This window comes from Orcinus orca, chromosome 2 (genome assembly GCF_937001465.1).
Source record: "Orcinus orca chromosome 2, mOrcOrc1.1, whole genome shotgun sequence".
NCBI lineage: Eukaryota > Metazoa > Chordata > Mammalia > Artiodactyla > Delphinidae > Orcinus > Orcinus orca.
In genome coordinates this window covers 168,078,392-168,103,478 of record NC_064560.1, presented here as the reverse complement: position 1 = coordinate 168,103,478, position 25,087 = coordinate 168,078,392, and the positions used below count along the sequence as shown (strand labels likewise).

At 42.4% G+C, this 25,087-nt stretch overlaps 1 protein-coding gene and 1 long non-coding RNA gene across 4 annotated transcripts in view; one reads left to right on the top strand and one right to left on the bottom strand.

The window, feature by feature from the left end:
- RAD51B (RAD51 paralog B) overlaps positions 1 to 25,087 on the bottom strand; it is a 690,361-nt gene that overhangs the window by 137,464 nt on the left and 527,810 nt on the right. The window lies entirely within an intron of this gene.
- Positions 3,040 to 6,907, top strand: LOC117202225 (uncharacterized). The gene is made up of 3 exons (XR_004484446.2): positions 3,040 to 3,844; positions 4,807 to 4,903; positions 5,202 to 6,907. It is a non-coding gene; the product is annotated as an uncharacterized LOC117202225 (long non-coding RNA).

The following is a 25,087-nucleotide window of genomic DNA, read 5'->3' as shown; positions in this document are numbered from 1 at the left end:
CAATTCCCTACTCCTTTGGAGTGGGAGCTGGTTATGAAGACAAATTTCTTACAAGGCAAGAAGCTCTCTCTCTCTGCTCTGTACACAGGGCGTAGTTCTTGTGCAATCAGACTGGAGGAGGATAATCAGGTTGCTAAGTAGCCTTGATTTCCAAAAAGGTAATGGGCCTCTGGTACCAACCAGTGTCAGTGTTCAGAAGGGGGCTGTTGGGGAGCTTTCAGTGAGGAAGCTCCTTCTCTGAAAACATTTCAATTTATGACTCCTGTGCTAATAAGCATTTCTGGGAGGTCAACTTGAATCTCCAGTACATAACATAAAAGTGTGCCCTGCAGCAAAAGGGTCAACTTTAAAAGACTAGACTTTTCCATGTTAAAAAAAAAAACAAAACGTGTAAACAAAGCAGTGATTCCCAGAATAGGAACAGAGGGGAAGGAGAAGTTCATGGCTTAAGCGGGCTGGGTACTCTGGACACTCAGTCCCTCCTTCCCCTTTAGATGAAAGACAACTTATTGAGACTAGAAAGAGGAAATTTTAAAAAATGAAAAAGAATTAAAATACTTACAAATGATTTCAGTACTGAAATAAGTTCGGGGAAAGGGACGGTATGTTACCACTGGAGTGGTAATGAGAGAATGCTCCTCCTCATCCTCACATCCTGAGGCGTGTCCTATACAATGCATGATAGCATATGGCCGGCTGCTAGATGGAAGGCAGGACCCTGGAGCTCTATTTCTGACTTAGCTGTGGGCTTTTAATGAGACCAGGTGGGAGAAGAGAGAAATGTAACAAAGACTATCAGAGCAGGCCTCGGTAACGACCAGTTACTTCAGTTCTCTGAGCCTCAGTTTCCTCATCCATGAACAGAAGGGGTTGTTCAAAACTATCTCCAAAATTCTCGCCTTTTCTAAAAACTTTGAATCTATGGTATTTTAATGATAAGAAATTAGTTCCTCATTCTGGACCTCACTTTTTCCAGGAAGTCTGAGAATGCTCTACTCCACGTGCTGTCTTTGAATGTTTGTGCCCTTACCCAGCACCCATTTAAGCCTGAAGAGAGTGCAGACGTGGGGTCCTTCTCCCAAGAGCAGATTTCTCTCCAAACTAGGGATTTTCTTAGCCAATCCTACCTCCTAAAACCTTTTGATGGGTAAACATGTGTTGGCCAGTGGCCAAGTCCCAGCAAACACAACTTCATAAGGACAAAGCTTAAAGATGGGAGTCTGAGTGAAAGAGTAGGGATTAGAAAGGGATTATCATTCATTAAATTCAGTTTCTCCTGTTTAAACCCAGGTCCATGGAAGTTGCTGAGCTTCAGCATACTGTCATTTTGGTTGTTGTTGGGTCATTCATTTGAACTGAGGAAGTGACTGAGAATCTCGTTTAGCCCCAATAGAAAGATGAAGTAGGGAAATATTTAGGTCTGCTTTTTCCCAAGTTTCTCAAGTTAGCCTAAGTTACTTCTGGTGGTAGATCATCAGCTCTTTTTCTATTTGATGCAGAAAGCCAGAATTTCAGCGACCCACATTGAACAGGCTGACAATCAAAAGGGAGGAAGACTGCCAAGGAGAGGGTATTCAAGAATAAGGATTCAAGATGACCTACAAGCTCCATGAGGCCACAGAGCAAAGGTATCATATAAAAGTGATTGAGACAGGCTCAGACATCTATCCACCAGCAAAATTAATTTCCTGGGGGGCCTGTGCTTCACTAACTGAACCTGTGAAACAGCTGTATTGAGCATGTACACCACTTCCTTGGGTCTTTAAAACTGACAATGGTCTGTAGGTCAAGTTCCAACGGAAGCGATATTTCTGACCTAGCTCTATAAATAGAGCACTGGAAAAAACTCATCAGCTGCAAATGGCCCAGCGACCACACGCTATCTATTAAGTAAGTAACCACAGTATCTGTGCTGCCATTTTAGATGAGAAAAATATTTCTCTTGTTATTTATAATCTTCTGAGCCTTGAGATTCTCAAAATACTTTAAAGCTATTAGTCTTCTTTTAGATGTACAAATAAAGGATCTGAGGCATAAAACCACACAATAACTGCCTCAACAGTATCTGTCCACGGAGGAAGGCCTTCGGTCTGAGTAAAGAACAAGGCTGCTTCACTGTGGGAAAGCACAGGATTTCATTCCCAATGTCTCTCGGCTACAGGTGAAAGAGGTGATTGCAGTCCAGTCTTTCCTTGCACAGCACACGCAGGCTGGTCCAAGTTTCAATAAAACTCATTACTGAGGAAGGTGAGAAATGTGAAGAAGGCAAGAAAAGGTGGGGTGACCAGAACCTTTGGAATGCAAGAGTTAGAGATGGAGTAATCCTCCACAGCAGAAGGTAGAAATAGAGTTAAGCTAATCACTAGGATAAAGACTGGTTATGCATCAGCACAAACGACTCAAACAACTCCACTGGTTTTTGTGCAGGGAGGAAATACTTTAAGTTTCCCATAGTCTCAGAGTGGACATGTAGGTTATCATCCAACCAGGACACTTTTGAAAATGAAGCAGGGACATTTTAATAAGTATATTGGGATAACAGAGATAAATTGGGACTACTCTGGGCAAGCCAAGATGTACGGTCACCCTACAGAGATATCTCGTAGGAAGTGTCCAGAAATCGGGATGAGGATGCTCACCTTACAAAAAACTGATCATTCCGGAACCCATCTCATTTACCAACCAAAAGTTCTCTAGGGGTTAACTGCACAGGACTTCTTGGCTATGTTTGCAGTGACAATCGTGAAGGTCCTTAAAGACAGTTAGGAAAACATAGGTTTGAGTAGAACGGAACTAGGGTGTCTGAATAGAAAGGAGCAATCTCCCCCGACCCAGCTCAGCTCCCAACATTGCCCAGGAGGCCAGGCCCCTGAACCCTTTCTCCAATAACACAGCTTTCCTCCTGCTATCCTCCATTTAAGGGGGAAAAAAAAAAAAATCCTGAACAGTGGCTTGTAGCTAGGTCTGCTGACCCTTTGAAAAGAACACTTTAATTAAAAATAAATTCACTCACTAGAGAAAACACATACTATCCTTAAGTAACTGCTGGCAAAATAAAACAAAGAAAATAAAAACCCAAACATTTAAGAAAAGCTGAGACATTTTCTTTTTAATTTAGGCTTCATTCAGTGTAAGCCAGGAAGATGCTTATGTGAAATGGGCTTTCTTCCACAATGTGTCTTACCTGCTGGCTGTAAATAAGTGAATTCCTAAAATCATGCCAGTCAGCCATCTTGGTATGAGCTTTGTTTTTCTACTCTCATTGTAGAATCTGAGAATACTAGAGCTGGATTCTAGTAAGTCTTGTGTATTATGTCTGGTCATCATCTCATTTTTTGACCATTTGATTTTTTTTTTCAGGTGACTTTTTTTTCCTGGCTGAAGCAGAAGGAATATCGCCAACTTATCCTGACTTCAGATTGTTTATAGTCCTGGCTGCTGGAAAAAAAAATCACCCTCAGATGTGTGCGTTGCCTTTGGAGAAAGCTAGGAAGGGTAAAAAGGGCTTTTTTTTTTTTTTTTTTTGGCATTTATATATTCTTTAAACTGTTTTTATTTGTTATTACCTTATTTATGTTGTTTGTTTTTAAAGTGGCATATCTTTTATCGGTCACTCTTCCTGGGGAAATTTAAACTACAGTGAAGTAATATTTGGTAGCTTTACATAGCCAAGGAATTAGTCTGGACAATGAATAAGCCAGGTGACAGCCCATTTGACTAAAGACCAGAGGGACACACTCACAGTCACAGGGTTTGCCTTTGGGAAATCAGCTTCCAAGGCAAACCCAGGCCCAGGAGACAGGCGCCTTTCCCAAGGCCTCGACTGATGCAGAATCCGGACCAGGTAAGTCTGCTTTTGCTTCAGGCTGACACTGGATCACTGGCTCTTTGCAAGTAATAAGGACAGAGGCGGAAAAGAAATGCTGTTGTTTATCAGGAAATACGTGCTTGAAAAACATTTCTGTGAAAACAGCAGTGGCTAAAAAAAAATCATTAATGCAGAAAGACATTTCAACTAAATACGATGTCTAATCCTGGACTGGATCTTGGATCAGGAAAAAAAAAAATTGCCATGAAGGACATTATTAGGACACCTGGCAAAGTTTGAATATGGCTGGTATATTAGATAATGGTATTATATCAACATTAATTTCCTGGGTGAGATCATTATATTGTGGTTATGTCAGAGAAGTTCTTGTTCTTAGGAGATAAGTGCTGAAGTATTTGGAAATGAAGGGTCACGATGTTTAAGCTTACTCTCAAATGGTTCAGCAAAGATAACAATAATAAATTAATATTATAAAAAATAAATTGACAACAATAATATGAGAGAGAGCAAACAAATGTGGCAAAATGTTAACAATCTAGGGGAAGGGTATGAAGGAGTTCATTGTACTTTCCTTGGAACTTTTCTGTAGGTTTGAACTCTTTTTCTACCAAAAAAAAGAAAGAAAGAAAGAAAAAAAAATTAGTGTGAAAATATAGGTTGGCCAACCCTAACAGATAGCTTGGGCCAGTGATATAGAATTAGGACACAGGACTGGCTGGAGAAAGAACTAGGGCATTGTTTCACATGTGTGTTTATGCAGCAGAATCACCTAAACCAGGTAAACCTGTTTTAAAAATGCAGAATACTTGTCCCCATACCAAACCTAATGAGTCAGGATCTCTGAGGGGCGATGCCCAGAAGTCTGCATTTTCAAAATGCTCTCTCCCAGATCATCTGTGTATATATATGACAGTTTGAAAAAAAAATCACATATTAGGCATTTGTTGTTTTGCTTGTAACTGTAGGCTTCTTTGCAGGTAATGGATGTCATGGATGCATTTGTATTAGAAAATCTCCACCTAACATCTTGTGATGTAGATCTGCATCCTTTTCATCACGGAAGACATCATTCTGGTGAATGCCCTTTGGCCTATTTCCCAAGGGGGTAGAGAAGAGATGTAAATGCTCTATAGAAACGCCGTAATTCATCTGGTTAGAGTGGTTGTCAAAGGGGTCACCCAAAACCCGGATTCAGAAGGTGGAGGAGGGGCAGCTGACAGCCTGGGGCATGAAACAGGACAGGGCTAGTGATGGGGCCCAGGCAGGCAGAGACCCTCAGTAAGGTCCTCAGTCAGGCTCCTTGACCAGCATTTCTTCTAGACACCAAGCAGAGCTCAGTTTTCACAGTTCAAGCTTCCCTTTGTTTCTTCAGTGAGAACAGGAACAGAAAGTAAAGAGAATGAAGTGGGACAGGAGACAGACTCCCTGAGGTGCTTTGAAAACTCCAGAGTATATAAGAGCGTCGGATGAATCCAAGTTAAAGTGCATTAATAAATACTGCTTCCCTCAAACTTGCAACATTGGTGTAATCATTATTCCCATATCATAGACAAAGAAGTTACTTGACTATTGAAACCCCCCTAGTCGGGGCAGAGCTGGGGCCCGAGCCCAGGCATCCTAAGACCTCCTGCTGTCCCAGCTGTCTCCCTTTTGGCATCCAGAGCACATCGTCTGGAGAATGCTTTTAATTATCACCTCGCCCAGAGTGCGAAGATTTACCGGTATGCTTTCCTCCGGCCCCATCTTAAGCACCCCTTTGGGAAATAGAGTGATCACGATAGGAATCAGGGTATTTTCATGTGTGGAAGGGAATGGAATGCAGGCGTCACACACGTTTGTTGCCCCTGAAGGCTCTGAGAAGGGGGCGGGGGGACGTAGACTGTTGAATAGTTAGTGAGGCAATCCCAGCGTCCTCAGCACCCTGAGTTTTCGACAAGAACCCAAAGGTTCTTTGGGTTTATTTCCCACACTGGTGAATTCAGCCTGGCTGCTGAGTTCCTTCAGTTCAGCCTGTGTTTCCCTGACATCTGGAGCTGGGCTTCCTGAGTCAAGGCTAGGACAGAAGCAGCTGCACTTCTCCTTTTCTGGGGGGTGTGCACACACGCACAGGCACACACGCGTGCGTGCATGAGGGCTATCCCCATGACCATCATGCCAACATAAGGCTCAAAAGAAATTGGGGCCACAGAGGAAGGGAAAATCCCATTTGTGACAGTAATTCTTAGTGGTCCCAGATCACAAGTTGTAAGGTCCGAACAATGTGCAGATGGCCAGGGTATGGGGGATCTTAGGCAATGGGGGCTGACCTTGCTTTAACTTCCTCAAGTGTTCCTTCAAGAGAGTGTCCCAATCTCTGGTGGCAAAGTCTTTCAGGCAGCAGCCTCATGGCGGGAGAGGGAACTGATGAACCAAATGTGCTGATGCTAACAGGGTTATTTTAATCGGAGGAACTGGTTTTGGTGGCAGCAGACAGTCAGTCCACATCTTCAAAACAAGAGTTCTTAAGCAAAGCAATTTCCTTCTTCCTTGAAGGCCACTATTTATCTACAGGACAGAACTACAGGTTCACTGAAAATGACCAGATTCAGCAAAGCGACCAAGACTATTGACTTGGTGTAATCTGTCTCCCATCTCAGATGTCACCTGATGGAAGAACATTACAGTAAAGAACTACAAGGTAACATTTTGGGGATAATTAGTCATTTCTGGGCAGTACGCTCAATACCTTACATACATTGTCTCTATCAGGGAGATGCCATTATCACACCAATCTTCTAGGGAAGAAAGTTGAGCTACAGAGAAAGGTTACTCAGCAAGTGGCAGAGCAAGGATTTGAACCCAGCGGTCTGACTAGTCACTTCAGCCATTTAGAAAGTACTACAAGAATGACCATTCATTTCCCTCTCTGGGAGGGAAAACTCACAAAGCCCCTCACCCTGTTTTCTAGATATTCCACTCATTTTCTTTTCCTCATTAAACTATAATGTTCAACGTCTTATTCAGAGTCATCTGTACCTGTCTAGAAAAGCATATTTGATTAGTGTTCTCTCCCTATTGTTGGGAAACTCTTAGTCATATGACAGGTTTCTAGAAATTGATTCCAAAGAAAAATAAATCTCTAGATTCTGTAGCTTTTCAACTGAAAATATGTAAAATAACCTTAGTTGCCAAAATCATGACTGGCTTTCCTTCTGTGACTATAATCTCCACATCTGGCTCACCTTCTTTGCCAGAAGAACATGATTATATGTTTTTTTTATATCTTAGGATGTTTCTATATTTTATGACATTTCTAAGTGGAAGTGCTATGTTAATCGTCATTACAATCCCACTGATAATTGCATTAGTTCTTTTATCAGTGTTAACTCCACAGTGAAAAATAAAGCAGCAGAAGGTAAATGTCAGATGGTCAGAACAGCCCTACAGGGAGCCAGTTAGCCCATTTTTCTCATCTGTAATATAGTTGTGGGATGTGAAGCGAGATAGCAACCACAATTATCGTTTACATGTACATCCTATGTGCCAGACATGATTCCAGGTGCTTTACATGATAAAAATCTCTTGACCATCTCAACAGTATGAAGTTGGATACTATTATTGCCCTCATTTTACAGACGGTGATGCTGTGCCCATATTTGTATGTGCTAGTGAGTGGTGGAGACAGGATTCAAACCCTGACAGTGGCCCTAGCGCCTGTGTTCCAGGCTTGCCCCTGATTCTGACAGGCAGCCTGGGCTAGGAGTCCTTGTTCTAGCTGATTCCCCATGTCATGTCAGCAGTTGAATCTGACCCCAGCCAAGGATGCCCATAAAATTCTCATGACGTTACCATAGAATCATCTTGTTTATGAAACAGCATCATGGTACAAATAGAAGAGTCATGTATTAAGCACTTTTTTTAAGTAAAAGATTTTATCATCATTGTTCTTAAGGAAAGTGACATGACTAAGGTCACATGCTTAGTCACAGGTCAAGAATGGTACAAACACCCCTTCACAGGTCCTGGAACCTCAGGACCTATGGCTTCTCTTAAACAGCATCACAGCCTCCTGCCTGATCAAGCATCTCTGCAGGTGGACACAGCCCTGTGCAGGGCTGTAGGGATCACTGTACCTGCTTTGCAGCAGCCCTACCTCTAAATTAAAAACAGCACAACAGCAACAACAAAATAATAGTAAAATAAATGGCGGAAAGACCTCTAGGGTATAAAAATTTCCTTCAACTGATCATCAAGTTCCTTCTTGAAAGAGGCAAGTGTCTGCCAGCAGGAACCTAAAACTCATTATTATTCTGTATTTTCTTTCTGCATGACTGAAAAGTTTTTCTATCCTCCCACTCCCATCCCTATCAAAAGAATTCCCCCCCCCCAAGACAATCACAAAGTTTAAAAGTAGCTAACTGGCAGTTCAAAAAAAGTTTTTAAATAAAAACTCCAAAACCCACAGTGGTTGTAAAACAGCTTTGTGTGGAAGAAGGGCAAGTTTTCTCTTACGAGAGGCTCATTTCATAGGGTTGGGCAAAGAGAGAGATCAGGGGGGCAAGGGTGGGAACGCAGAAGAAGGGGAGGTGGGAGAGGAGGAGATAAAGGAGGAGGAATCGCTGGCTTTAAAAAGCAACATTGTCCAGAGAGGTGAAAGGGAACAGATGGCCGTGGAGAATGTGGCCCTCAAAGCCCCGAAGAAAGAGGCGATGCTGACAGATCTCGCTGTTTCCCATTGATGCCTGAATGTTCTAGTGTGGGGAGCCGAGGCCAGTGAGGGGGACAGACCTCTGTTCCCAGCGGCTCGCTGGGGCACTGGCGCTGAGGATCACTGAGAAAAAGACCAGGCAGGGGGGCGGGGAGGGCAAGCAGCTGTGGCCACAGAGGGAAGGACAGTGGGGGCGTGTGGGTTTCCATAGCCTTCTCTTTTGGCCCGGCCGGGAAAGGTCAGCCCAGTGCTGGTCTTTGCCCTGGCAGAGGTGAAGGAAAGGACAGCGGCTGGGGCCCAGTGTCACAGCATCCTCCCCCCAAAGGCATGTCTGGGACCAAATAGATCCCTTGGGAGAGGGAAATGAAGAAAATATTCCAAATGCTTTATGGAGGATTGAAACATTCAAACTACAGTAAACAAGAAATTTGGGTCTATGAAAGAGGTAGAGAATCCTGCCAAGTAAATCCCATATTATTTCATGGAGTCTCAGAGCAGAGAAGTGATCTGCTGAGGAAACAGCAGGAGTCGGTGGCAGACTCAGGAAGGAGTCCAGAGGTCTGAGTCTGCCTCTGAAGGGTGCCAAATTCAAAGTGGGGCTTTGCTGGACACAAGGGGAATGACAGGAGGGGCAGAGGGGCCTCTGGCGCCCAGGGTGCGTTCATGTGTGTTCACGTGTGTGTGTGAGACAGGCACCTTGATGCTGGAGGATGTAACTGGAGACTCACAAGTCACCACAGAGCGACACTGGTACAGGCACCCCTGGCCTCCTGGGAGGGGAAAGCCCGACAGTCAGCCCCTGCAGACGGAGGCCTGGAGAATTGGTTAAGAGGGGTAAGGGTTTGTAGAAGCAGCAATGGCAAAGAGGCCCATAAACTTCAGGGGACAAAGATGCGTCGGTGTCATTTCCTTAATGTAACTTTGATCAGGGAAATTACTGTTTCAAATGACCTCTTGAACTCTCCGTACATCCGTACATCCTCGAGAGGACGATGATCCAATTCAGCCCTGCTCCCGTCCAATGAGGAGGGAGCCACATGCTTCTTGACTCTCTGTCTAGTTGGCCCCGCAGAGAGCTGCACAAGCTCAAAACATTTCTCTGGTTTGGATTTGCCTCTCTCTTCTTCCCTGACCCAGAAAATGAGAGAGAACTGAACTCAGGCCTGAGGGTCTTGAGACAGTGGGGCATGAGTTTGGAGAAACAGACCAGAATCATCATTTGGAAACATTCCTACAGGTCTCAGGCTCCCATAAACATCTCTCATCTAACCCTCAGTGGAAGTAAGAGAAGTTAAAAGGTGGCTCTAAATACATTTAGTGACCTGGCACGTTCACCTTTACCTGGGTTAGGTCTCCGTTTCCCCAGGAAAGAGGAGGCGGCAACGGCCGTCAAGGCCCACATTTTGCACTGTGCGTACATCCGAGTTACTGAGAAAATTCCCATGGAGCAGTGTAGTAAAAAAAAGATCAACCATGATGAAGACCTTGCCTTTTTATTTCCCTGCTTCATCCAAATTGCTCCCCAGGCGCTTTTAGATTTAGAAGCTCCACTAATCAACCTTACAAACAGCAGCCCAGCCACTGCATAGAAATTACTTTGTATAGCTCCTAAGTGAAATTACCCCCGGGGACAGAAGATGCCCAAGGCTTTAACAATTGCGACAGAACACAGCCTCAGTATGAGAAAAGAAGACAAGTACACTTTGACATCCCAATTGAAACTCCAGGCTGAATCCGACATAGAAGAATGTAATTACCTTTCCTAGTTTGACGGTACACTAAAGAAATGGGAGAAGTGGAATACCTATTAGGTCCCCACTAATCCTCCTCCTAAATTCAAAGCAGGGTTAGTCACTGGAATTCATTTCTGGGTATTCTTACTCTCCACTATTGTTAAACAGCTCAATTGATAAGTGCTTGCAGCTAATAATGCTTTCTACTGAGCTCACCCCTCCTCTTTCCCAGCTGCTCAAAGCACTTTACAAATATCACCTCATTATTCTTTATAACACTCAAGTGAGCCTGATAGGTGGAAAGGTTCATTATCTTCTCCTTACCAATAGGGTAAACAGACAAAGGAAGAAGCAACTCATTTGAGCCGACAAAGCAGAGGCAGAACTGGAACTAAAACCCGGCCATCCTCCTGACTGACTCTACCTGTGTCCATGTCCTGTGTCAGCCTGGAAAGCTGTTCTGCTGACAGGGCAGGATTTTCTAGCTCTGGACTATGTTGTAATCGACAGGTCCACAGAACTGGGGCACTGACTGGAGGGGAAAGGACAGGAGTCGAACTGGAGAAGCCCCACATGAGTGGCCTTAACTGGCTCGGACAAGTCACTTCACCTCTGAGTCTCAGTGTCCTCCTCAGGAAAAGGAGGGGTTTCCATTAGAGGATCTTAAGGTCCCTTCCAGCTCTTTAGATAATGCGTGAAGTGAGAGTTTCAAAAGAGGGCTTCTAGTTTTCACCAGCCCCTTGTGACAATCTGAGTTTCAGTTTGCTTATCAGCCTGAAATAGTATCCTTGTCTCTTTGCCGAGTCCCTGTGTCATCCAGTGTCCACCCAAATGACAGTGGGGATCAAATCAGTCTGTGTGAGATGGGAAGTGAGAGAGGTAGTCCTGGGACATCAAGGCCAAGGACTAAAGAGATGAAGGGAGGCAGGGAGTACAAAGAAGACTGGACAGGCCATAAAAAGAAGAATCGGCAAACAACATTTTGACCTCTGCCTGGGGCCTGACCTAGGGACACTCCTTACATTCCAAGGAACCTATGACAAGTCCTTCAAAATTTAAGAAGGCTCCAAAGAAAGAGCATTTGCTTTGCTCTTTCTAAATACAGGGTTCACTTGCCAACCCTAAAAGCCATGTGAACAATGCCCCAATGTACCCTGTAGTGGTGGTTTTCCATTTAAACAGAATTTCATTTTAATGAAATAACATTGGTGTGCCTTCAAGTTAATTAAAACAGGATTTTACAGGTGGCTTCATAGCTTCTAATTTGTGTCGCTTGAGCCATATATGCCTAAGCCCTTAGGAAATCAGAAGCATTTGATCTCTCCAATCTTTTACACTTTCTTTTCCTGAATGATGCTTTGATACTCTTTGTTTGCCACAAAGAGAGTTGGAGAGAGAGGACATTTAGTAAAATCAACATTTGTTTGCAGGAGAAACAGCCCTCACAACCAGAATAATGACCTTGGAAAGAGTCTTGGGTGATGGGCTGATTACAATGACTGGATATAAAGGACTGACTGTGCAGCCGCCAGAAAGAAACACATTTCTGTAATATCTCAGTTGTTTCTATTGGCCTGGCCTTCCTTGCATTCATCATGGGAACTGAGTCAACAAGTTTGCTTGCTTTTATTTCACTGATTACAGTGCGTTTTTTTTTTCCTCCACATACAGGGAAAAAAGAGTAAAGAACAAATGGAAGTCAGAGGCTTGACGATCCAAAAAAAAAATGGGTATAATTTTATTTATCTTCAAGTCCAGCTGCAAAAGCAACTAGCTGCAAGCTTTATTCCATCTGCTCTCTCTGAGGACCTCAGCCTGACCTTGTGGAACCTTCTTTCTGGGAAGTTAAAGAATTTCAAGGATTAGCTGAAGTCCTGAGGCTGCCAACTGTGACAACCTACAAAGTCCTCTTAGGTAATCGATTCAGACCCCACTTCTGCTCAAGGCCAAGATGGTCCCTGATGAGTTGGAAATATTCTAATTTCCTAGACCATAAGGCAAATTAACCCCAGAAGAATTTCAGAAGGGCAAGTACAACATGTCTGCATACTAAAGACTCAACAACTGATGTATCTGTGACAAAAGATATGTAATTGAACTTAAAAAGCAAGAATTAAGAGGTCATCAGAAACAAGTTTAAAAAAGAATACCGGAAGGAAGGAAGGAAGAGAGGAAGGAAGGAAGGAATGAACAGAGGAAGGAAGGAAGCAAGGAAGGAAAAGGAAGGGTGGGGGAAGAGAGAGAGACAGAAAGAAAGCTTTATAAATTTAATAATAATTATCTCCACCACCTGATTCTGGAAGAAGGCATTTTCTGAACATCTCCTGAACTGAACTTTTGAGTTCTCCAGGAGAAGGTCAAGTTTCCAATGCTGATCAGATAAAATGCCAAATTTCTCTCACCATTATAATCCCAAGGTGAGGAAAGGGGAAGAATGAATCAATATTCTTAGTTTATCGTCAAATGGCTCAGAGAAGACTAAGGCTTTAGATCCTACCAAGGACTGTACTAGTTTAATGTAGCCTTAAAGGTCACCCTAATCACTCCTCTGACACTGTCTTTTCCTGTATCTCCTAAACAGTACAGACATCTGGGTAGTTAATAGAACGGCTTCCAACTCGATTCTGTGACTAAGTCATTCTGTGACTTCCTTAGGCCTCAGTTTCTCCATTTGAAAATTGGAGTAGGATTAGAGGGTCTCTAACATCCCCTCCATCTCTAATATGCCCTACTACTATTGTATCTCTCTGCATAGATTGGCTCCAGCATTTTCCCCAGCCCACTGTATTTTCTACCTTTTAAGTTTTATCTAGTGCTGGTCCCTATAGGTCCCTTACAGTGTCTGAGGAGTCTCAGGTCATGAATTCAGGCTTTACTGGCCAACAGGAATATTTACTTCTCTTCACTCCTACAGAAGAAAGTTAAAGTCAGAATGCTAGTGTTCCAGGTGACCTCACTCAGGAAAACCCACTGGCATATGCCAACAGATACAATCCAAAATGGGAAAGGATGAAGACCCAAGTGGGGAGATTTACTGTGTAAACCAAAACTACAAGAGGGTAAGCTCTCAGTGTGAACATCTAGGAAATCAATGGGTAGCTTTTAAAATAACTGACTAGAACTTCAAGGCTCAGATGTTTCCACTACCCAAGATTTGCAGTCTAGTTTATGACCCAGCTCAGCAACTATCTCCACAATGATGGGTTTCCACAATGTTGGTTGAGGAAATTTTAAGAATAGTCAGCAACTCCAAGGAATTTTTCATTCAAGGACATTCAATAATATGTAAGTATTATTTCTTACGATCCCAAACAGGTGTGTCAATGAGGTTCTCCGTTTGAGCAATAAGGAACATTTTATAGACTTGCCTCAGGTAAGAGAGTAAGCTAGGAGTTGAACAGAGACTCTAATAAGCCACTCACAGAATTATCTGGATTCCTAATGGGTTACATGTTATCAGAAAACCTGGATTTAAAATGGTAGAGAGAAATTTAGAAGATTCATTGAGAAACAAGAGGTCCAACTCCATCTTGAGTATCGGATTTCCCTGGTGACCCACTGTCCATTTGCTTACTACCTTTATTCAGAAGTCTTCTGGAAGCCTGACCAGGATGGATCAAATCCAGATCTATCAAAATGACTAATACAGATAACAATGTGTGTTCCTGATTTTTTTAAAAAGTAAGTTTCCACTTTTCTATATTACCTTTCACATCAATTCAGAATGCAGCCTCCTTAAGATAGACCAACCGTTAGGATACTTTGGTAGAGCTGATATATTAAAAAAGCAAATTGCAAAGTAGTATGTGCACTATGGTCTAATTTTTGAAAAACAATTTACATAAGTACTTATGTGTGTAGAAATGTGGATAGAATTATAAACACTGATATTTTTACATTACCTTACTGGAAGGGCATTATACGTTTTATTTTCTTTTTTGGTTATCTATATTTTCTATTGCTTCATACAGCAACATGGAAAAATTTTATAAATATAATGTTGAGCAAAAGACAGCATTACCAAAGAAAACCTACTATATGATTCTGTTTATATGAAGTTTAAATACAGGCCAAACTAATCTATATTTGTAGAAATCTGGATGGTGGTTACCTTTGGTGGGGGCTTCAGGGTAGTGATAGAAATGGGGAGCTGCTAGGGTATACTAATGTTCTGTTTTTTAATCTGGTGCTGGTTACACATGTGTGTTTGCTGGAAAAGTTCACGGAGTTGTACACTTACAATGTGTACACCTTTTTATTTGCGTTAAGCTGCATTTTTAAAGTTACTTAAATGAAAACCAAACCAAACCTGCATCTAGAGGCTTCCTCACACATACTGTCAAAAAGACTAGAGAAACGACTATTACTTTCGGGTGGGGAGAGATATGTCAAACTGCTCTTTCAGTTGTACAACAGTCTCCTTCGGGTGGTGGCGACCACAAGGAGGATACTACATTATCTCCATAGCTCCATCTCTGAGAAAGGGGCTCTGGAACCAGGCTCCGTGAAAGCAGGAAGAGAGACACAAAATTACGTTCATGGAAGGGTCCTGATTTGTGCATATCAGTGTCCTTCACATCTCTCTTGACAACACTGTGTTGATGGTGACTCTGGAAATCCAGGTTTTCATTTGACTCAGCCTCACTATAAGGCTTGATGAATCAGCCTGGACCAGATGCGGCCATATCGGGAGGTGCACGTCCTGCACTGAGGGTGCATTCATAAAAACAAGCAAAAGTGACTGGCTACCTTTGCTAGAAGAGAGGCTCTGTGAAGGCCAGGACTTTGTATCCCCAGTGCCTAATGCAAGTCCTGGCACAGAACAGACACTCAATAAATATTTTTGAAGTGAGTGAGTGTATAAATCCACTTTCAAAAAGAAGAAACTGTTACAGCTCAAGTAGAAGTTACCATGAATGGTAAACGGAAAGGAAAAAGATGCAGTAGGATGATATATATTTAATGATTTGTGTCTCTGCTTGCCCTTCAGTGTTCCTCAAGTAAAGCCAAGTCAGGAATGGGGTTGCTGACTTTGTGTTGCTGTAGATTTTTGGTAAAACCATTTAGAAAAGCACTGTCCAATAAAAATGTGACGTAGCCCACAAATGTAATTTAAAATTTTCTAATAGCCACATAAAAAAAAAGAAAAAGGTGAAATAAATGTGAATAATATATTTTATTTAGTACAACATATCCAAAACATTATCATGTCAACATGTAATCAAAGTGAAAAGTAAGATATTTTACATTATTTTCCCTGATACTAAGTCTTTGAAATCCAGTGTGTATTTCACACTTAGAGTACATTTCATGTGCTTAATAGCCACATGTATCTAGTGACTATTGTATCAACAGTGCAGTGCAGGTCTAGGGGGATATCCATCTGGTGGAAGTTCTTTTAGAAAAGATGAACAGGGTGTGTGTGTGTGTGTGTGTGTGTGTGTGTGTGTGTGTGTGTGTGTGTGTGTTAGAGTGCTTGAGAGAGAGAGAGACTGACTTGTTAACACTGGTCCCATCTGTTCCTGAAGTCAGCTATGTCCCAGTCCTTAGCTTCTATAGATATGCCAGTATCCTTATGAGAATTTCCACTTTCTGCTTACACTACTTCAAGTATGGTTTCTGTCACATGCAATAAAAAGAGGCTTAACTCATAAATATAGAGAAAACACGCCCATGGGTGCATCCTGCTTTAGAGGCAAAACATCTGTCAAACAGTTGACACTAAATCAGCATTGTTGAATTTGTAAATCAAGAAATAAAGGCATTAACAAAAATCCTATTCCGAAAGTTTTTTCTGTTACTTGCTGTAGGTTGCACCATCAATTTGTACATCACTTTTGAGAACAAATGAACCAAAGTCTTGTTCTAGCTTGAAGTACTCCAGGTGCATTTTAACTGTAAATTCTGAATCAAACAGGAGTTTAATAAGGTGCAGGCACTACAAGTTACCTGGATACTATCCATCTGAGACTGCTGCAATGTAAAAGAAATGAAAAGAACAGCCTTTCTATCAGCCAACATCCCTCCTGCTTCATCTCAGGGTTTGTCTTCCTGCCAACACACATTTATTTCTGTGTGTCTTTGGTTAAACATGGAACTGGAGTTTGAGGGGAACGGGTCAATGGTTTAATAACTTCACTGAGGAAAAAGCAGCCACCATCCCTGATTACCATCACCTAAATTGCTTTGTGATTTAAATGCCATAAATAATTTTGGTATCTCAGTACTGTTTTTCATTCTGCTATAGGTCCAGACCTGAACCGGAGAGATGATATCAGTGTACAGTTTCAGCTCGATTCCAGCTTTCCCATGTCACAAACCACTCTTTGGGCATCCTAAGAGAATATGTGGTCCATGTTCCTGGGGTACCACTGTAGGCAATTAGTGCCAGCAAGGTGGGAAGGCAGGACTAAAGGAGAGGCTAAAACAATCACCTTCCCATTGCTTGATGCGAAGCCCTCCTGGGATGAGAAGAGAGAGAATCCTAAAGAGGAGTTCTGGACCGGCTTTCAAAACGCCTAATGCTAAACCACATGCAATTCAGGGAGACTGGAGGAGATGGCAAAGGCTGAAAGGGTACTTGGCAGTATCAGGGCAGAGAGTCAGAAAGGACCAAAAAGAGCAAGCTCTCCATCATCTGCTGCCGTTAAAATTCCTGGATGAGCCCCACAGGGACTGAATGTGGGAGGAATCCTACAGAATTAGCTGTAACTCCCGCCATCCCGAGAGGTGTGAGCTATTTAGTGCCAAGCAGAGGAATGGGGAATGGTATGTTATTGCTACATTCATGTGAGTCATAGGCTTGTAAATGCTTTATATCCTGCATAGATCATTCATCATTTGAGTTGGGAACTTAACCCAATTGTCTATGGAGCTGTTCCTGATTTGCCCTGGTTGAAAGGGTTAAGCAGGTCAAAGAATACTTAACCTCTAATATTCGAATTTTCTGCTCACGATGAGTGGGAGAGACACTTAGCAGATGGAGCCCCCGGCAGGAAAGCAGTGCTCCTGGTTCCTGCCAAGAGCTTATGCGTGGCCTTATGTAAGTCCCTGCTTTTATCTCAAAGTTTTTATTTGCAAAGAAAGGGGCAGCTAAAACTTCCAAAGTATACTGCCCTAAATGTTGATAAGCGCACATGTGAAGAACCTGCAAATTCTGGGAAGAATGCTGAGGAAATAGAGCAGATTAAGGGACCACCTTAAGTGACCACAGTAAGCGGCTAAAAGCACCGACTCTGGAGCCGAGCTCTGGGTTTCAATTCTGGCTCTGCTACTTATTAGCTGTTTGCCTTTGGACAAACTACTTAATCTCTCAGTGTCTCAGTTTCCTCATCTGTAAATCAGAGATAGTAATAGTACCTACCTCATAGGTACCATTAACTGAGTTCATATACGTTAAATGCCTAGACCAGCGTCTGGCAGTATTAGTAAATTTCACTACTAACAAGTACAGCATACTTTCATTTTTAGAGCTGGAAAAGACTTCACGAAATATTTAGTCCTTCTCAGAAAACACCCTTTCACAGATGAGAAAACCAAGGGCCAGAGAGGTCAAAATAAGTGAATAGAAATGATTTGCATATCCCAACCAGCTTGTCAGACACAATGACACTCCCGAACAACTACTCGCAGAAAATGCCAAGTCATCATTGGATGTTCTTAATGCTAGACTAGGACCAGAAGTAAGACACGTCCTCCTGGACACTGTCCTCGGGGGCAAAGTAGGCCTTACTCGTTCTTAGCTGCCGGATGGGCTCTTGTGCCCATCAGCATTTTCAGAAAGGATGGAAGAGCATTTGGCCGATGGTACGTAGTGGTCAGCCTGAAACTGCAGTTGCCTTGAGGGGGTGCTAGGAAGGAAGAGGATGCCAGTGGATGAGAGGCCGAAATCCATCACACTGGCTCTAAGAGTCTTTTGGAAGAATGAGTCAAGTCCAGAGGCTTCCAATCCTGTTCTGCGGGCTGAGGGGAGGCTTCACCTCGAGGTGACACAGCAGTGAAGGGTGCAGGCCTGGCAAGCTGCCCACTGCGGGAGGCGGTGGCCCAGCTGATGGGAGAGTCAGGCCGAGCAGTCCCACTACTCCCTGGAGACCTGGAGCAAGCTCATAGCCAGGGGAAGTGAGGATTAACACAATGTGGTGTCCGAGCTAATGAGTGAGCAAAACAGAGACAGATGGCAATTGCAGTAACTTAACTCTCCCATCTCTGCTTGCAATACACTCCCACTAGCTTCTCCTCTGTCCTCACGCTATCTAACTCTGCCCGGCCCTCTCGGTCCATCTCGGCAGATCACGGTCACAGAGAAGCCATCCTGCATGAAAAAAAAGCTGTAACACCGCCTTCTAAATATAACCGTCACCCACAGGTGGGGTATAGTGGCGAGGACGAGGTCTTTCAGACAACTTTGGAGAGATACTGACCTTTGGTTCTAGAGGAAAAGCAAAGTTAATTTTATTGAATTCTTGTTATTTTATACTTGACATATAATTCTTCATAACAACTGCTTAAAAGGCGCACAGTTGCATATGGGAATGCTTACAAAGGGGCATAATTTATAACTTGGGGATGAAAACAAGAAAAGGGAACTTTTATTCTGAACCCAAAATTAGTTTCCTTTAGTCAGAACTACAGTCTGCGGAACAGTTTCCTCCATGGGCATTTATCACATATGATCGACGATGTTCGTGCAGGCTTAGACCAGACCTTGCCACTTTGGGAGGCAAACAACTGCTTTACAAGTTATTTACTACTCTGTACCTCTTTTAGGGATTTGTTTTTTTCTGCTTCTTTTTCAATGGTCATTGTTTCCAGGTGGTATTACTGTGTCAGCTGCTCAGAGACTCACCTGGCACTGAGGCTAGCCCGGACTGAGCCATACTGGAAAATCCTGCCTCCTACTTTGAAAATTGGTTCATTTTATAATAATCTCTTTAATAATAAAATTCCAGTATGCAAACAACAGAAGATCTTCAGAAAGAAAAAGAAGTTTAAAGAAAAATCCCTGACTTATGTGTTTTGGTAAATGTCCCCCCCTCCTCCTATTCTGCCTATTTATTTCATTCAATAAGGTAATAAGAAACTTAAAAAAAAAATTAACTTAAACTTCACTGATGCAAATGGGTTTCACTTTTGCAAAGTAAAAAAGCTGGCTCATGAGAAGAAACTTCAGTGGTCACTGAATTATTCAATAGATCATGCACCTAAAGAGGGATATTGAGAAAGAGGCCTGTAAGCAGGCTTCTCACTGCTGCCCATATCCCCAAACTTTCCCACCCAGTGACCCTCTGGGGGCTACCTGCTCACCTCTGTCTTCTTAGAACAGGGCCTTGGGACTGACACAGTAAAAGTGATCAGCTGTAAGGCTCTGCAGCTTGTCAGCCAGCAGGGTCAACTTTAGACCAATGGAATTCTGGGGAAATACTTATATTCAACCCTTGATCATATCCCTGATAATTAGAGGCAGCAAAATATGCTGGTGGAGACCTTGAACACTGGGTACGGAAAGTAACACTCTGAGGGAACCAAATACAACCTTTTTGGAAGTGGGATTTCATTGTGGAACACACTTTCCAACCCTAAGGGTCAGCTGTCTTTCATGGGAAGTAACTAGATACAACCTCCTTGTAAAAAGAGGAGGATATCCTGAAGAAGTGAAACTGGTAAGTGATCGGCATCTAGTTCAGTTACATTTCCTGCATTGTACACTATAGGGTTTCTCAGCCTCAGCACTGCTGGCATTTTGGGCTGGATAAGTCTTGCTTGTGGGGGCTGTCTTGTACATTGTAGGATATTTAATAGCATCCTCCAGAAGCATCCCCCTCCAGCTGTTATAAACAAAATGACTTCAGACATTGCAAAACATCCCCTGGGGTGGCAACATTATCCCTGGTTGAGAATAACTGGTATACTAGTATACATGGTAGAGCTAAAAATTCTGAAAAAGCTTGAATGGGAGACAGTACAAACTTATGGCTGATGCTTTGAAAAGTTAAATAATTAGCTTGTAATATATATTTTTATCTTGCTTAACAAGAATTCAACTCTTAAGCAGCCAAAGAGAATGAAATACTGAAGGAGAACCAGCACCAAATGACAAGAGGCATTGAGTGCTTCCAATGGGTAGAAATTTAAGAGCAAATTAAGAATTAACTGCTTTTTGAAATAAAAGGAATCCAAATCAGAAAAGAAGTAAACTGTCACTGTTTTCAGATGACATGATGCTATACATAGAGAATCCTAAAGATGCTACCAGAAAACTACTAAATCTAAACAATGGATTTGGTAAAGTAGCAGGATACAAAATTAATGCACAGAAATCTCTTGCATTCCTATACACTAATGATGAAAAATCTGAAAGTGAAATTAAGAAAACACTCCCATTTACCATTGCAACAAAAAGAATAAAATATCTAGGAATTAACCTACCTAAGGAGATGAAAGACCTGTATGCAGAAAATTATAAGACACTGATGAAAGAAATTAAAGATGACACAAATAGATGGAGAGATATACCATGTACTTGGATTAGAAGAATCAACATTGTGAAAATGACTCTACTACCCAAAGCAATCTACAGATTCAATACAATCCCTATCAAACTACCACTGGCATTTTTCACAGAACTAGAACAAAAAATTTCACAATTCGTATGGAAACACAAAAGACCCCGAATAGCCAAAGCAATCTTGAGAAGGAAAAATGGAGCTGGAGGAATCAGGCTCTCTGACTTCAGACTATATTACAAAGCTATAGTAATCAAGACAGTATGGTGCTGACACAAAAACAGAAATATAGATCAATGGAACAGGATAGAAAGCCCAGAGATAAACCCACACACATATGGTCACCTTATCTTTGATAAAGGAGGCAAGAATATACAATGGAGAAAAGACAGCCTCTTCAATAAGTGGTGCTGGGAAAACTGGACAGCTACATGTAAAAGAATGAAATTAGAACACTCCCTAACACCATACACAAAAATAAACTCAAAATGGATTAAAGACCTAAATGTAAGGACAGACACTATAAAACTCTTAGAGGAAAACATAGGCAGAACACTCTATGACATAAATCACAGCAAGATCCTTTCTGACCCGCCTCCTAGAGAAATGGAAATAAAAATAAAATGGGACCTAATGAAACGTAAAAGCTTTTGCACAGCAAAGGAAACCATAAACAAGACGAAAAGACAACCCTCAGAACTGGAGAAAATATTTGCAAATGAAGCAACTGACAAAGGATTAATCTCCAAAATTTACAAGCAGCTCATGCAGCTCAATATCAAAAAAACAAACAACCCAATCCAAAAATGGGCAGAAGACCTAAACAGACATTTCTCCAAAGAAGATATACAGATTCCCAAGAAACACATGAAAGAATGCTCAACATCATTAATCATTAGAGAAATGCAAATCAAAACTACAATGAGATATCATCTCACACCAGTCAGAAGGGCCATCATCAAAAAATTAACAAACAATAAATGCTGGAGAGGGTGTGGAGAAAAGGGAACCCTCTTGCACTGTTGGTGGGAATGTAAGTTGATACAGCCACCATGGAGAACAGTATGGAGGTTCCTTAGAAAACTAAAAATAGAACTACCATACAACCCAGCAATCCCACTACTGGGCATATACCCTGAGAAAACCATAATTCAAAGAGAGTCATGTACCAAAATGTTCATTGCAGCTCTATTTACAATAGCCAGGACATGGAAGCAACCTAAGTGTCCATCATCGGATGAATGGATAAAGAAGATGTGGCACATATATACAATGGAATATTACTCAGCCATAAAAAGAAACGAAATTGAGTTATTTGTAGTGAGCTGGATGGACCTAGAGTCTGTCATACAGAGTGAAGTAAGTCAGAGAGAAAAACAAATACCGTATGCTAACACATATATATATGGAATCCAAAAAAAATTTAAAAAAAGGTCATGAAGAACCTAGGGGCAAGACGGGAATAAAGACACAGACCTACTAGAGAATGGACTTGAGGATACGGGGAGGGGGAAGGGTAAGCTGGGACAAAGTGAGAGAGTGGCATGGAAATATATACACTACGAAACGTAAAATAGATAGCTAGGGGAGGCAGCCGCATAGCACAGGGAGATCAGCTCCGTGCTCTGTGACCACCTAGAGGGGTGGGATAGGGAGGGTGGGAGGGAGGGAGGGAGACACAAGAGGGAAGAGATATGGGGACATATGTATATGTATAACTGATTCACTTTGTTATAAAGCAGAAATTAACACACCATTGTAAAGCAATTATACTCCAATAAAGATGTTTAAAAAAAAAGAATTAACTGCTTTTTTTCCCAGTTCGTTTATTACCTAGAAAGAAGTATCAGAGTAAACTAAAGGAATCTAAGGAATCTAAACAAGGCCATCTGGTGTCAGAAAGTACAGTGGTCTGAGTCTAAAGACCAAAAGGGCTAGGCCCAGTTGAGCCAGAAAAAGCCACGTGACACCGTGCTGGTAATTTAACAAGAGGTTTATTTTTTCCACTTGTCCCCAAGAGTCCTTTCAAGTTTTAACCATGTCACCTTCATATCCTAGGAAGCTATCAAAATACCATCAGTAGGATATGTCTTTAAAGTGGTTTTTAGCGTAACCGGGATACATTTATGCTGGTCCAATCAGTGAGATGGCTGGTCCAAGTTAAAGCCAGATAAGGGAATACCACCTTGAAATCTTAATTTCATTCACATGGGTGAGCAAATCAACTATACCGAGTAGCATTCAAAAAGTATTAAGTTCTGAGTCCTTGTGGGACTAGACATAGCAGAGTGCCTGACAAAGTGTCATCTGCAGTAGCTATTCATTCATTAGTGAATGAATGAAGAAATGGTTTTAGAACCTAATTATAGGGAAACTCTACTCTATGGCATTTAAACAGAAAATTCACCATGATCAACTTAAGGGAATTAGAAAATAAAACGGTATTGCTTTAAGTGAAGCTCACATTAGCAAAATTCTTCTAAAGAATAGGTAAAAATATATTTCCCAGGGATGACTATCTGGTAAAGTGGAAAGACTAGCTAAGTAGCTGTGTGATCCTAAAAGTCACTTACTGTCAATGGAACTTGGTTTCCTCATCCAAAATAAGAAATCACTTCCAGCAGCTACATGTGGCAATTGACAGGATGAAGAAAAGAGAATATTTAGAAAAATAGAAAAAGTGAAGGATTTAACATAAACATAAAAATGATTTCATGGCTTAGGTTCTGTTCTATTAACTTAGAAGCCTATCAGTAGATGTTGGCTAAACTCACTCTGTTGATCAGATCTAACTTAAAATGATTGAAGTGCCCACCTCATTTATTTTTACAAGACTGAAGGTTGCCTCATATGGGTTTCCACAAACACGGCCTCAACAGAGGGAGAATTAGAACACAGCTTTCCTTCTGCAACCCAAGTATTCTAACCTAACACCGAGAACCCTGAGATTGCAGCAAAAGATATGGGATTATGTTTTCACTGAAATGACACTGGAGGGGTGGTACCAACCCAGCTTCTGATGAGTTATAGCAAAGACATAGCCCAGAGACTTGGCTTTTCTCGGTTTCGTGTGTGTGTGTGTGTGTGTGTGTGTGTGTGTGTGTGTGTGTGTGTGTGTGTGTGTGTGTGTGTGTGTGTGTGGTACGCGGGCCTCTCACTCTCGTGGCCTCTCCCGTTGCGGAGCACAGGCTCCGGACGCGCAGGCCCAGCGGCCACAGCTCACGGGCCCAGCCGCTCCGCAGCATGTGGGATCCTCCCAGACTGGGGCACGAACCTGTGTCCCCTGCATCGGCAGGCGGACTCCCAACCACTGCGCCACGAGGGAGGCCCTCGGTTTCTTTTTTACCTGATGACTCTCGCCGTGACTGTAAAAGCCAGTGATCCCTACTCCATACCCCTCTCCATCTCTCTGTGGGGAATTATAATGTGATTAAATACTCTTAATTATACACACACACACTGACATCCTGAGGAGACTGATGAAAACTACCTGGCAGAAAGCATAGGTGTCTATTAACTCTAACCAGCTGGGGCTGGCTGGGGCACGAACCACAATCCTTGGCTTTTACTCCTTAAGTGAGATGTCATTCCGAGACCATGTGTGTGGTCAGTAAATCATGTGTGTTTCAGTTTCGTTGGGTGGCTGTGCTCTGCAATTTCACTCTGGTGCCCTCACATCCTTAGCTTTTCAATATGACCCACAACCCCTGTCAGAGAGGAATAATTGGGAGGGAAGGTAGCCTCCTTATTGGCCAGCTAGAGCCAGACAGCCCCACACAGTTCCCAGAAGCTACTTAGAAGCACGCTTTAGCACAAGAACATCTCCAGAACCCTGGGGCTCTGAGAAAGAGGCAATTTAAGAAAATGAGAGCAAAATAAAAGACTGGAATTTCAGGAAGTGGTTCCAGGAACAATGAGTATATAAAAATGAAGTGGAATCACTTTTTCCAGGCAATCCACTTTCACAGACAATGCGATCATATGACAATAACTAGCATTTACGAGTATGTGAATACACACTATATGTTTATAGATACCACAGCAGCCGCCAACAGCAGAAGAGGGTGAGTCGATCCCTTTGTGACCAGGAGCCTCCCTCTTCAGCCTGCTCTAACTTCACCACACCCGCGGGAGCCTAGCTTACCAGCCCAGCGAGAGCTGCCTTGATTGAAACGTGATGTCCCTGGTCACTAACAGTTCTCTTGGGAAGTAATGGGAAAGCAGCCAAACCACACCATGGAAGGAGCAGACAAAACATCTCTCCCTTTTCCATTCAGACATTTCCTGACCACAGAAACTGTCTTCTGCTCTCCATCCTCACCTTCTGACTGGGTTA